Below are 12,560 nucleotides of genomic sequence, written 5' to 3' on the forward strand. Positions count from 1 at the left end.
GATGACCAGGTTTGAGGAGAGGCTTCCTGTGCCGGTATTTGAAATCGCCCTCCTCCATTGTATCAAAATGTGCATCGTCGGGCAGGTAATCTCCAGGATTGGTACCGAGCAGCATCCTCGCATGATTAGCGATGATATCACTAGACACCTTGAGCGGGGGGCATGATTGGTTAGCTTGTTCGCCGAGCCGGGGAATTGTTTTCCCACTTCTTTGTTCTGCTAACCTTTGATCACTGCAAGTACTTCCCGACCGCTCCGCTTTGATATATGACCTTTCAATAATGCGCTCATAGTTGGTTTTCGATAGAGACAGTGGTGGTTGCTTCAGGGCATCCAAAGTGCACTGAACTTTCACCTTATCTATCTTCTCCTCCAGAGGTGGATGTTTCTTAGCTCTTTGCGTCTCAAAGAAGTCCTTCACTTGGGCTTCACAGATCTTCTCGTTTTCCTCCTCGGTCATCTCGTATGGTAACCTCTCTAGAGGCTTCAGAGATGGACCGAATCTGTATTGCCTCCCTCCTCTGGCTGTACTGCTAGATGCAGGAGCAGCCAGAGCGGTTGCGGCTGTCTTCTTTTGTTGCTTATGAGGCAGAGAAGAAGGAGGCGGAGTGCTACGACGCTCTAGAGCAGCCGGAGTGGTGGCGGCTATCTTCCGCTTTTGCTGACGAGGTGGAGGAGGAGGCGGGCTGCTCAGACGCGCCGGTGCAGGCGGAGAAGGAGGCGGAGTGCCGCCATGCGCCGGAGAAGGAGGCGGAGTGCCCTGATCACTCGCCGGAGGAGGAGGCGGAGTGCCCTGACTCGCCCGAGGAGGAGGAGGAGGCTGAGGCGTCCAGTTCGGAAGGTTGATGGGCTCCTTCTGCCATAAACATGTAGTCTTCAGAGCAAGACCCAGCCGAGCCTCCCCTTCACCGGTAGGGTGGTCAAGCTCAAGCTCCTCAAATCCCTCCATTATTTCATCCGCCATCACAACAACATATCCTTCTGGAATCGGAAGGCAGTGAAAAGTTGCGCTAGGTTTGGGAGGTGCAACAGAGCCAACAACCGCCTTGACTTTGAAGTTCTGCCATTGCGTCATAAGGTGGCAATGTTGAGCCTCCGTGATAGCATCCATGGGGTAGCTAGCAGGAGCCGTGAAGTCAGGCTGCTGAAGGAGCATGGTGGAAGCCACGCTGCTTCACCACTAAGATGGCGGGGTAGCTTCTGGGGTAGCTCCGACATGTCGCTAGCTGTCCTTTTACTCTAGCGCTTGTACCCTTGCATGGAACTTCTATGGTTCGGTCTGCTCCACTTTCCTCCTCCTCCTCTCCCGGGTTTTGTAACCGTCTGCCTCGGGAAACCCAGCCTTCCATGAAACAGAGCCTGGCGTGCCTCATGTCTGTCCAGGGTGCTCAGGATTCCCGAGGGCCGGTGTGAGCTCATCATTCTCTCTATCGGGAACGAACGTCCCTCGCCGTGCTGCGATGATATACTCCTGAAGCTTCATGAAGGGTATATTCAGTTACTGGTTTGTGCAACGACACTTCCTTGTTTCAGGGTCCAAGGTTCTCCCAACCCTGAAGAACCAAGTCCTTGAATGGTCTGGCCAGTTCAATATCTCTGGTTCGACCCCTTTATCAAGCAGGTCATTCTCAGCCTTGTCCCACAACGGCTGGGCTTTGAGGTAGCCACCTGACCCCGTGCGATGGTGAAGCTCCTTCTTTGCAACATTTTTTTGTTTGTCATTGACATCTTCTTAGTCTTCTCCGATGTCCTATGGGCCACAAATGCGTCCCCGTGATCTCCCATCTTCTCAAACCGGCTGGTGAATTCTGGAGTCTTGTCTTTGTCGACAAACGTTGTTTTCAACTCATTCTTCCACCCCCCTGAATAGATCTGCCATCTTCTTAAGAGCATGAGCCTTGACCAATGGCTCGATAGCTGACTTCTCTGGATCCTCCTCTGGTGGTAGGGTGAAATTTGCCTTCAGCGCGGTCCAAAATCATCTTCCTGCCTATCATTGACATAAGACACCTGAGGGTCTTCGTTCTTAGGCTTATACCATTGGTGGATGCTGATCGGGATCACGTCCCTAACAAGAACCCTGCACTGAGCAGAAAATGCTTCCTTGGTCCGGGTGGGTTCAATCGGTTGTCCATCGCACGCGATTGCTGTGATCGTGAACCTTTCATCCTGGTGCAACTTTTTCTTCATGCCTCGTTACTGAAGTTTTGCTCGATCCGGAGGGCTAGAAAAGAAGAAAGAAGAGAGTTAATATGTGTACATACCAAAACAATTAATGCATCAGTTAGCTAGTCAGCACAGGCTTAATTAATATATATACCTAGCCGGACTCCATTTGGTCACCGGAGCCGTCATCACAGTTTCCTTCTTCCACCGGCATTCGGTCACCGGGGCCATCATAATCATGTCCTTCCTCCTCCATTGTTCGATCACCGTAGCCTGCTTCACCCTCTCCTTCCAGACCATCGGTGTCGTTGAGATACAACAAGACATCACCTCCGGCGAGGATTATGTCCCCCAACACCTGTTCTGCTTCCAAGTCTCGGTGCTCCATAGTTTCTAAAAATATTACAACATGGCAATTAATATACAAACATGACATATGCATATATTAGTGGAAAACGCAGACCTAGCTAGCTAATAACAACAAGGAATCATATTAGTGTCCTCGACGCTTCTACGGTTTGGGGTGGCCTCGGCAACGCTTCTAGGGTTTGGGGTGGCCTCGACGACAACGCTCTTTTAACTAGGTAAATTTGGGTGGCCTCGACAGCGCTTCTAGGGTTTGGGCCGGACCATCTCCCTCATGATTGTACGACGTCTGGACCGACAAGGGATTTAACAAAATGGCGCCATTCTGGATGCACAGAAAATGGTCCATATTTTTCCTGATCTCATCTACCCTTCTATATGTCATGTTCTCTAGTGTTAAAGAATTCGAGAAAACCATGAATTCATCATTATCCGGAAATGACAGGCACAAAATGGTACGAAGCTCTTCAAAGTTGTTTTGGAACAGAGTTCTTTATAGAATAATTTGCCTTTTGGTACGAATTTCATCAAAGGCCTTCCAAATATTGCTATTTGGAAGGCCTTCGCTGAAATTCGTACCAAAAGGCGAATTATTCTATCGGGAACTCCGTTCCAAAATACCTTTGAAGAGCTTCATAGCATCATACGCCTGTTACTTCCAGTTAATGATGAAGCCATGAATTTCTTCAATATTTTGACAGACAACGTGACATATAGAAGATTATATATATATATATATATGAGATCAGTAAAAACTGGATCAACTTGTGCACATCCATAATGGGGGCATTCTTGATAAATCTGGACCCTCGACCCCTCGACGACCCTCGACCCTCGACCGCTCGGCGATCCACGACCCTCTACCCTAGTTCCCGACCCTCGACCCCCTCATGTCACGTTTGTCTAGTGTCAAATGATTCAACAAAACCATGTCTTCATCATTAGGCGAGAGTAATCGGGGCATGATGGTACGAAGTTCGGCAAAGTTGTTCTGGAACAGAGTCCGAGATAGGATAATTCGCTTTTTGGTACAAAGTTTAGCAAGAGCCTTCGGATTATCGCTATTTGGAAGGCCTTTGCTGAACTTTGTACCAAAAGGCGGATTATCCTATCCGGGACTCCGTTGCAGAATAACTTTGCAGAACTTCGTACCATCATGCCCGGTTACTCCCGGCTAACGATGAAGCATGGATTTCTTCAATACTTTGACACTAGGCAACCTCTCGACCCCTCGACGATCCTCGACCCTCGACCCCTCGATGACCCTCGACCCTCGAACCCTCGAACCCTCGGCGACCCTCGACCCTTCGGCGTTCCTCGACCCTCGAACCCTCGACACCCTCGTTCCCAATAAAAATTAAGAAGAGGAAGAAGAAGAAAAAAAAGAGGAGAAGAAGAAAAAAAAATAGATTTCTTCTCCTCTATTCCTTCTTCCTCTCCTCTTATTTCTCTTCTTCTTCCACTTCTTATTTTTTTTCGACGTCCCCCCTCATGTCATGTCCGACGTCCCCCCTCATGTCATGTCCGACATCCCCCCTCATGTCATGTCCGACGTCACCCCTCATGTCATGTCTGACTTCCCCCCTCATCACATGTTCGACGTCCCCCCTCATGTCATGTCCGACCCTCGACCGCTCGGCGATCCTCGACACCCTCGTTCTCGAAAAAAATAAGAATAGGAAGAAGAAGAAAAAAAGGAGAAGAAGAAAAAAAGGAGAAGAGGGAAAAAGGAGAAGGAGAAGGAATGGAGGAGAAGAAGGAAAAATAGATTTTTTTCTCTCATCTTCTTCTCTTCTTCTTCTCCTTCTTTCTCTTCTTATTTTTTTCTCCTCTTCTTCTTTTTTTCTCCCCTTTTTCCTCTCCTTCTTTTTCTTCCCTTCTTCCTTCTTTTCCTTCTTCCTTCTTCCTTTTTTCTTCCCTTATTCCTTCTTTCTTCTTCCTCTCTTTTCCATACATATAAAAAGTTTAAAAAATACATACATACATAGATAGAAAGCATACATACATATAAAAATAAAGCATATATAAGAAAAAAACAACAGCGGCGGCGGCGGGTTGGCAATGTGGCGGTGGTGGGGTATGGCATGACGCAGTGCTCACAGAGGATTCGTCGGGACAGGCAGGGGCGGGCCGGGCAGCGTCGGGGCGGGCCGTACGGCGTTTGGGTGGCGTCGGGGCGGGCCAGGCGGCGGCGACAGAGACGACGACGGCGAGGCATGGGCGACAGTAGGGCGGCGGACAGCGTCGGTCGGGGCAGCCTGGCGGCGTCAATGAGCTCGGCGTTGTTGGGCGGGGGGGACTGGTGATGAAAATTTGCTAAGTGTTTCTTATATAGTCGAAGCATTGGTCCCGGTTCGTGGCACCAACCGGGACCAATGCCCCCCTTTAGTCCCGGTTGGTGGCACCAACCGGGACTAAAGGGGGGCATTGATTGGTCCCGGTTGGTGCCACCAACCGGGACCAAAGGTGGGTATTGGCCCAGTTGGTGCCACCAACCGGGACGAAAGGGGGATGCTGCTGCCGCCGCCAAAACTTTAGTCCCACCTCGCTAGTTGAGAGGGGATCGGAGTGGTTTATAAGCCCCACTCCCGCTGCCCTCTCGAGCTCCTCTCAAATTTAGGCTTACGGGTCTAAACACATTGTATCTGCCTGTGGGCCTACTAGGCCTTCTGCGGGCCTAAACTTTGGCCCATGGGTGGGTTTCTAGTCGTATTCAGGCTGTGGTGGCCCAGTAGGTGGCATTTATTTCAATTTTTTTGTTTTGTTTTTTGCATTATTTATTTTCTTTTTTTGCTTTTTTTTCTTTATTTTTTTGTTTTGTTTTTAATTTTTTTCCGGTTTTTTGTTTTGTTTTTTAAATTCTTTTTTGCTTTTAGGTAAGAAAAAAAATATAAACTTTCTGTTAGTGCCATTAGTTTTCAAATTTGAATAGTTTAAACTTGAATTATTTGAAATTTGTGTGAATCACTAGTTTGTGATTAAAGTTACTATAAAAATAGATATTGGAGTGATTCCTTTTCCTGATTTTAAATATTAATGTGTTTTATCATTATATTCAAAAACAATTTTTGTTATTTTAGTTTCTAACAAAAAATCTTTATGATAATTCCTTTTGCTATTAAAGTTTCTAACAAAAAAAGTTCTTTATGAAAAATATTTTTGCTTTTAATGTTTTGAACAGAAAATACTTTGATAATTTTAGTTGCATAAATTTTAGTTTATTATTTTTGCAATTAGAGTTTCATAAAAAGTTTTCTAGTTCATTCTTTTTTATATTAGTTCATTCTTTGAGCTAAATGACCCTGAAACTGAAAAACACTTCAGATGAACTCTGAAGAGGTTGAAAATTGGCATGGTATCATCATTTCACCCACATAGAATGTGCTAAAAAGTTAAGAGGGTTATGGGAAAAACTGGATGCACTTCGTGTACAAAAATGGACAATCACTTTCGAAGTATCAGGGTTTTGGACGAAAACTCATTTGTTACAAAGGGATTTCATTATTTTGAACTTATTTGAACTCCAGACTTTTTTGTGTTCAAAATGCACCATTCAAAGCCATATCATCAATTTTCAACCCTTTCGGACTTCATTGTTATTTTTCATGCTTTTACTGATTTTTTTTGAGCTATATGACATAGAAATTCAAATGCACTTCAAATGAACTCTGAAAAGGTTGAAAGCTGGCATGGTATCATCATTTCACCCACATAGAATGTGCTAAAAAGTTGAGAGGGTTACTGGAAAAACTGGATGCACTTCATGTACAAAATGGACAATCTCTTTCAAAGTATTAGGGTTCCAGACGAAAACTCATCTGTTACAAAGGGATTTCATTATTTTGAACTTATTTGAACTCCAGACTTTTTGTGTGTTCAAAATGCACCATTCAAAGCTACATCATCAATTTTCAACCCTTTCTAACTTCATTTGTTATTTTTCACGCATTTATTGATTTTTTTTGAGCTATATGACCCTGAAATTCAAAAGCACTTGAAATGAACTTTGAAAAAGTTGAAAGTTGACATGGTATCATCATTTCACCACATAGCTTGTGCTAAAAAGTTGAGAGGGTTACAGGAAAAACTGGATGCACTTCGTGTACAAAACGAACAATCTCTTTCAAAGTATCAGGGTTTCATACGGAAACCCCTCTGTTACAAAAGGCATTTCATTTCTTCACATGTAACTGCAGTGATATTCTAGATCAAAGGCATCATCATAGTAGTTGTGGAGAGAAAGTCTTCACTTTTTCTTCGCTTGTGTCCTTTGCTTATTTTGTCGTAACCATGGATAATCTTCATCGTTTAATAGGGTGCTTGGGTCAGCCTTGACTTTGAAGGGAGCAGTTTCATGAAACTTTTCATAATCTTTGGACATGTCTGTCTTGCCCTCCACTCCCACGATGGCTCTTTTTCCTAAAAGAACTATGTGGCGCTTTGGCTCATCGTATGATGTGTTTGCTTCCTTATCTTTTCTTTTCCTCGGTTTGGTAGACATGTCCTTCACATAGAAAACCTACGCCACATCATTGGCTAGGACATTGATTCATCTGTGTACCCAAGATTGTTTAGATCCACTGTTGTCATTCTGTACTGTGGGCCTACCTGTACCCCGCCTCCTGACAGATTGACCCATTTGCACTTAAACAAAGGGACCTTAAAATCATGTCCATAGTCAAGTTCCCATATGTCCACTATGTAACCATAATATGTGTCCTTTCCCCTCTTGGTTGCTGCATCAAAGCAGACACCGCTGTTTTGGTCGATGCACTTTTGATCTTGGGCGATCGTGTAAAATGTATTCCCATTTATCTCGTATCCATTGTAAGTCAATACAGTCGAAGATGGTCCCCTGGATAACGAGTACAGCTCATCAGATACAGTGTTGTCACCTATGAGACGTGTTTCCAACCAACTGCCGAAACTCCTGATGTGTTCACACGTAATCCAGTCGTCACACTGCTCCGGGTGTTTGGAGCGCAGACTGTTCTTGTGTTCGTCGACATACGGGGTCACCAAGGTACAGTTCTGTAGAACTGTGTAGTGTGCTTGAGACCAGGGGCGGACCTACGTGAAGAGCCGTGGGGGCAGCTGCCCCCACTTGATTTTTTCCATCGAGGTATAGTAGTACCATGTGATTCATTAGTGCCCCCACAAAGGCTAATGACGTGCCCCCACTAAGCCTAATTCCTTAGATATTTTAGAAGCCCAATACTACAAAAGTAAGCCCACTAAAAAGGATTGCCAATAGCCCATAGCGTAACTCTCACCCCTGCATACACATCAACACATGTACATAGCCTGCAATGCCTCCTGTTAAGAAAAATACGGACTGGGATTTTTCCTGAGAAAAAAATGCACAGGACTAAAGAAAGCCCTCGCCTATCGTATCGCCTCAATCTCGAACCGCTACGAGTCACGGGCTCACTACGGGTGCCGCCAGCAATCGTCGACTCCCCCTCGACCCTCGTCCGTCCCTTGCTCCTCGCGCTCCTGGCGACCTGGCCGACGATGTTGCAGCGGCACTACGGCAACACGGCAACGGTCGACGGTGATCCAATCTCTTGACCTCCTGCAATTCTCTAACTTCAATTGAGATCAAGGTAAATCCCTAGAACGTTTTTCTTCAAGCTTTTTGTTTGTTCGTTTCTATGTTAAAAACATCTTAGGCTTGTTAACTCCTGTGTATAAATTATCAGTTTGTGTAATTAGATCAGTTCAAACCATTTTTCCATTGACGTTTGAACTATTGTCGCTTAATATTACAGGACAACTAATGGAGAGGTTTTCTAAAAATCCAACAACTTCCGCGATGCCCGAACTAGTTGATTTGGAGAAGCTTCCTAGGGATCCATCTAAAAGGAGGAGGATTATAGATTACAATCCCAATCAGCATGAGGACATACGAAGGAAATACTTGATGTTGGGGCCCCATTGACCTGAACCAAAAACTTTTAAGCCAAGGATGATTGGGAAGACCAATAGGTATTTTAATCCTGATTGGTATGAGGAGTATGGTGGTACTTGGCTAAAGTACAGTGAGGCAAATGACAATGCATATTGCTTGTGTTGTTATTTATTCAGGGACAACACCAAAGGTAACAAACTTGGGCATGATGCATTTGTAGTAGATGGCTTTCATAATTGGAAGAAGCCAGAAAGATTTGTGACTCATGTAGGTGATCACAACAGTTTCCACGATAAAGCACTAAAAACTGTGAGGATCTAGAGAACATAGATCAATCAATCCCGGTAGCCTTACACAAGCAAAGCCCAATTGAGAAAACTGAGCATCTTATTCGGGTCAATGTTGCAATTGATGTATGTCAATACTTGTTGCATCAGGGACAACCATTCCGTGGTCATGATGAATCAGAAGAGTCAGTAAATAAGGGATACTATTTGCAGTTGATGGAGTATACTATTAGTCAGAAAGAAATTGTAGCCAAGGCATTCAAAAACGCCCCACAAAATAATCAAATGTTGTCTCCAAAAATTCAGAAAAGTATTACTGAATGCTTTGCAGAAGAAATCTTGTCATGTATTTTGCAAGAAATTGGCAGTGATGCGTTTAGCTTATTGGTTGATGAGTGTCGTGATATTTCTGACAAAGAGCAGATGGCATTGGTTCTACGATACGTGAGTGGTGGGCTGTCATATGAGAGGTTTGTAGGTGTTGTTCATGTTGAGGAGACTACATCTACTTTTCTCAAGTCCAAAATTGATTTTATGATTGCAAAGTTTGGTTTGAGTTTAAAACAAGTGAGAGGACAAGGGTATGACGGTGCAAGCAACATGGCAGGTGAGGTCAATGGTTTGCAAGCAAAAATTATGAGAGATAATAGTTCAGCTTATTTTGTACATTGTTTTGCGCACAAACTTGACTTGGTTGTTGTGGCCATTGCAAAGAAAATTACTGATGTTGGAGATTTCTTTGATATGATATCACTTATGGTGACTGTTGTTGGATCGTCTTGCAAGAGAAAGGATAAACTTAGAGTGGATCATCAAGAAGAAGTGAGGAAAGCAATTGGTAAGGGTGAGATTGCTACAGGAACTGGACTAAATCAAGATCTTTCTGTTCAAAGGCCAGGAGATACTAGATGGAACTCTCACTATAGAACTTTGGTAGGTTTGCCAAAGATGTTTCCATCGGTGGTTAAAGTGCTAGAATATGTTGAGGAAGATGGTACTGATCCTATTAAGAAACATCAAGCCAGTGGGATTCTGAAATATTTTCAATCATTTGATTCTGTATTCTATCTACACATGATGATGATTATATTTGCTTTAACAAATGGGCTATCTAAAACATTTCAGAGAAAGGATATGGACATTGTTAATGCCATATCAGATGTGGAATCTACTAAGAGAGAGCTACTAAAGCTTAGATCTGAGCATGGTTGGAATGTTCTTCTAGACAAGGTACGTTCTTTTTGTGAGAAGAATGACATTTTAGTGATGGACATGGAAAATGATTACGTGAATCCAAAGAAGATAAGGCAAAGGAAAGACATTAACAATGAGCATCATTATCAGATTGATTGTTGCTGTCCTAGATATGTTGGTAGAAGAGTTAAATGGCAGATTCAATGTTATCAATTCTGAGTTACTTTGTTGTATGTCAGCTTTGAGTCCAAGTGATTAGTTTGGTCACTATAATGTTGAGAAGTTGAAGAAATTGGCTCAGTTTTACCCAGATGACTTCAATGATTTGGTGGGTGTTGAGCATGAACTTGATCTCTATTTGGATAATGTAACCCACGATACAAGGTTTGCCATCTTGGATAATATTGGTGATCTGGCTGAACTAATGGTGACTACAAAGAAGCATCTTTCTTATCCTTTAGTATACCGACTTATAAAGCTAGCACTTACTTTGCCTGTTGCCACTGCAACCGTTGAGAGGTGCTTCTCAGCTATGAAGATTGTGAAGAATGCTCTACGTAGCAAACTTAGTGATGATTTTATGAACCATAGCCTTATCTGCTTTGTAGAAAAAGAATTGTTGAACAAAATTCCAAATGAAGTGATAGTTAAACGTTTTCATGCGGTGAAAGAACGTCGTGGGATGAAATGGAAGGTAATGCTCAGCCTAAAGCTCTTACTATTTTTTTAATACCAGCCTTCTTCAACGTTTCCACCCTCTCAATTTTGATCATGTTTTTTGTTGTTGTTGCAGGTTGTAGATTAAGTGTTAGAACAACGTGTCAGTGTTCTCTTTTACAACTTCAGAACAAGATATGGTTATATTGTTGTGATTAATTTTATCTCAAATGGTTAGTTTCCTTTCCCATTTCAATGAACTTGGGTACCATGTGGATAATAAAGTGATTATTCCCACGTTTTAGTTTACATGGATGTTTTTTTGTCTTGTTTATTTATCGTTTATGAATATGGCCATATATTTTTTGCCCCCTCTCAATTATTTTCCTGGGTCCGCCCCTGCTTGAGACCAAGAATGCCCGTCCTTGCATATTATTGAGTCCCCTCCTAGCGTGCCTTTTCCATTCAGTCTCCCCTCATACCGTGATTTAGGGAGACCAATCTTCTTAAGGCCAGGAATGAAGTCAACAGAATACCCAATGAAATCCTCTGTTTGATGGCCCATGGAGATGCTTCCTTCTAGCCTAGCGCGGTTACGGACATATTTCTTTAGGACTCCCATGAACCTCTCAAAGGGGAACATATTGTGTAGAAATACGGGTCCCAGAACGACAATCTCGTCGACTAGATGAACTACTATGTGCATCATGATATTGAAGAAGGATGGTGGGAACACCAGCTCGAAACTAGCAAGACATTGTGCCACATCACTCCTTAGCCTTGGTATGATTTCTGGATCGATCACCTTCTAAGAGATTACATTAAGGAATGCACATAGCTTCACAATGGCTAATCGGACGTTTTCCAGTAGAAGCCCCTCAATGCAACCGGAAGTAGTTTTGTCATAGTCATGTGGCAGTCATGAGACTTTAGGTTCTAGAACCTGTTCTCTGCCATATTTATTATTCCCTTTATATTCGACGAGAAGCCATACGGGACCTTCATACTGAGCAGGCATTCAAACAAGACCTTTGGTAAGAGCGTAGCTAGCAGGACCTTTATACTGCTTGGGAGGCATGTCGTGTTTTTTGTGCAAACGTTGCAGGTCCTCCCGTGCCTCTTGTATATATTTTGTCTTCCTATATATGCCCAAGAAGACTAGTAGGTTCACGCAAAGGTTCTTCTTCACGTGCATCACATCGATTGAAGAGCGGACCTCTAGGTCTCTCCAGTAGGGTAGGTCCCAAAATATAGATTTCTTCTTCCACATGGATGCGCGTCCCTCAGCGTCATTTGGAACAGATAGTCCGCTGGGACCCTTTTCAAATATTACGTGTACATCATTGACCATAGCAAGTACGTGATCACCGGTACACATGGTGGGCTTCTTCCGGTGATATGCCTCGCCTTTGAAATGCTTGCCTTTCTTTCGACTTTAATGGTTCGTTGGAAGAAATCGACGATAACCCAGGTACACATTCTTCCTACATTTGTCCAGGTATATACTTTCGGTGTCAGCTAAACAGTGCGTGCATGCGTGGTATCCCTTGTTTGTCTGTCCTGAAAGGTTACTGAGAGCAGGCCAATTGTTGATGGTTACAAACAACAATGCATGCAGGTTAAATTCCTCCCGTTTGTGCTCATCCCACACACGTACACCGTTTCCATTCCACTGTTGTAAAAGTTCTTCAACTAATGGCCTTAGGTACACATCAATGTCGTTGCCGGGTTGCTTAGGGCCTTGGATGAGAACTCGCATCATAATGAACTTCCGCTTCATGCACATCCAAGGAGGAAGGTTATACATACATAGAGTCACGGGCCAGGTGCTCTGATTGCTGATCTGTTCCCGAAAGGATTAGTGCCATCCGCTCTTAAACCAAACCATACGTTCCTTGGGTCACCTGCAAACTCTGCCCGGTAATTCTCTCAATTTTTCTCCACTGCGACCCATCTGCGGGTGCTCTCAACTTCCAGTC

The 12,560-nt window shown here is 43.8% G+C and overlaps 1 pseudogene; it reads left to right on the forward strand.

Annotated features, from left to right (window-relative positions):
* Positions 1-537: 537 nt before the first annotated feature.
* On the forward strand, positions 538-10,485 carry LOC147960933 (uncharacterized; annotated as a pseudogene).
* Positions 10,486-12,560: the final 2,075 nt, after the last annotated feature.

Source organism: Triticum urartu, chromosome 7A (assembly GCF_056163025.1).
Source record: "Triticum urartu cultivar PI428250 chromosome 7A, HENAU_Tu73, whole genome shotgun sequence".
Taxonomy (NCBI): Eukaryota; Viridiplantae; Streptophyta; class Magnoliopsida; order Poales; family Poaceae; genus Triticum; species Triticum urartu.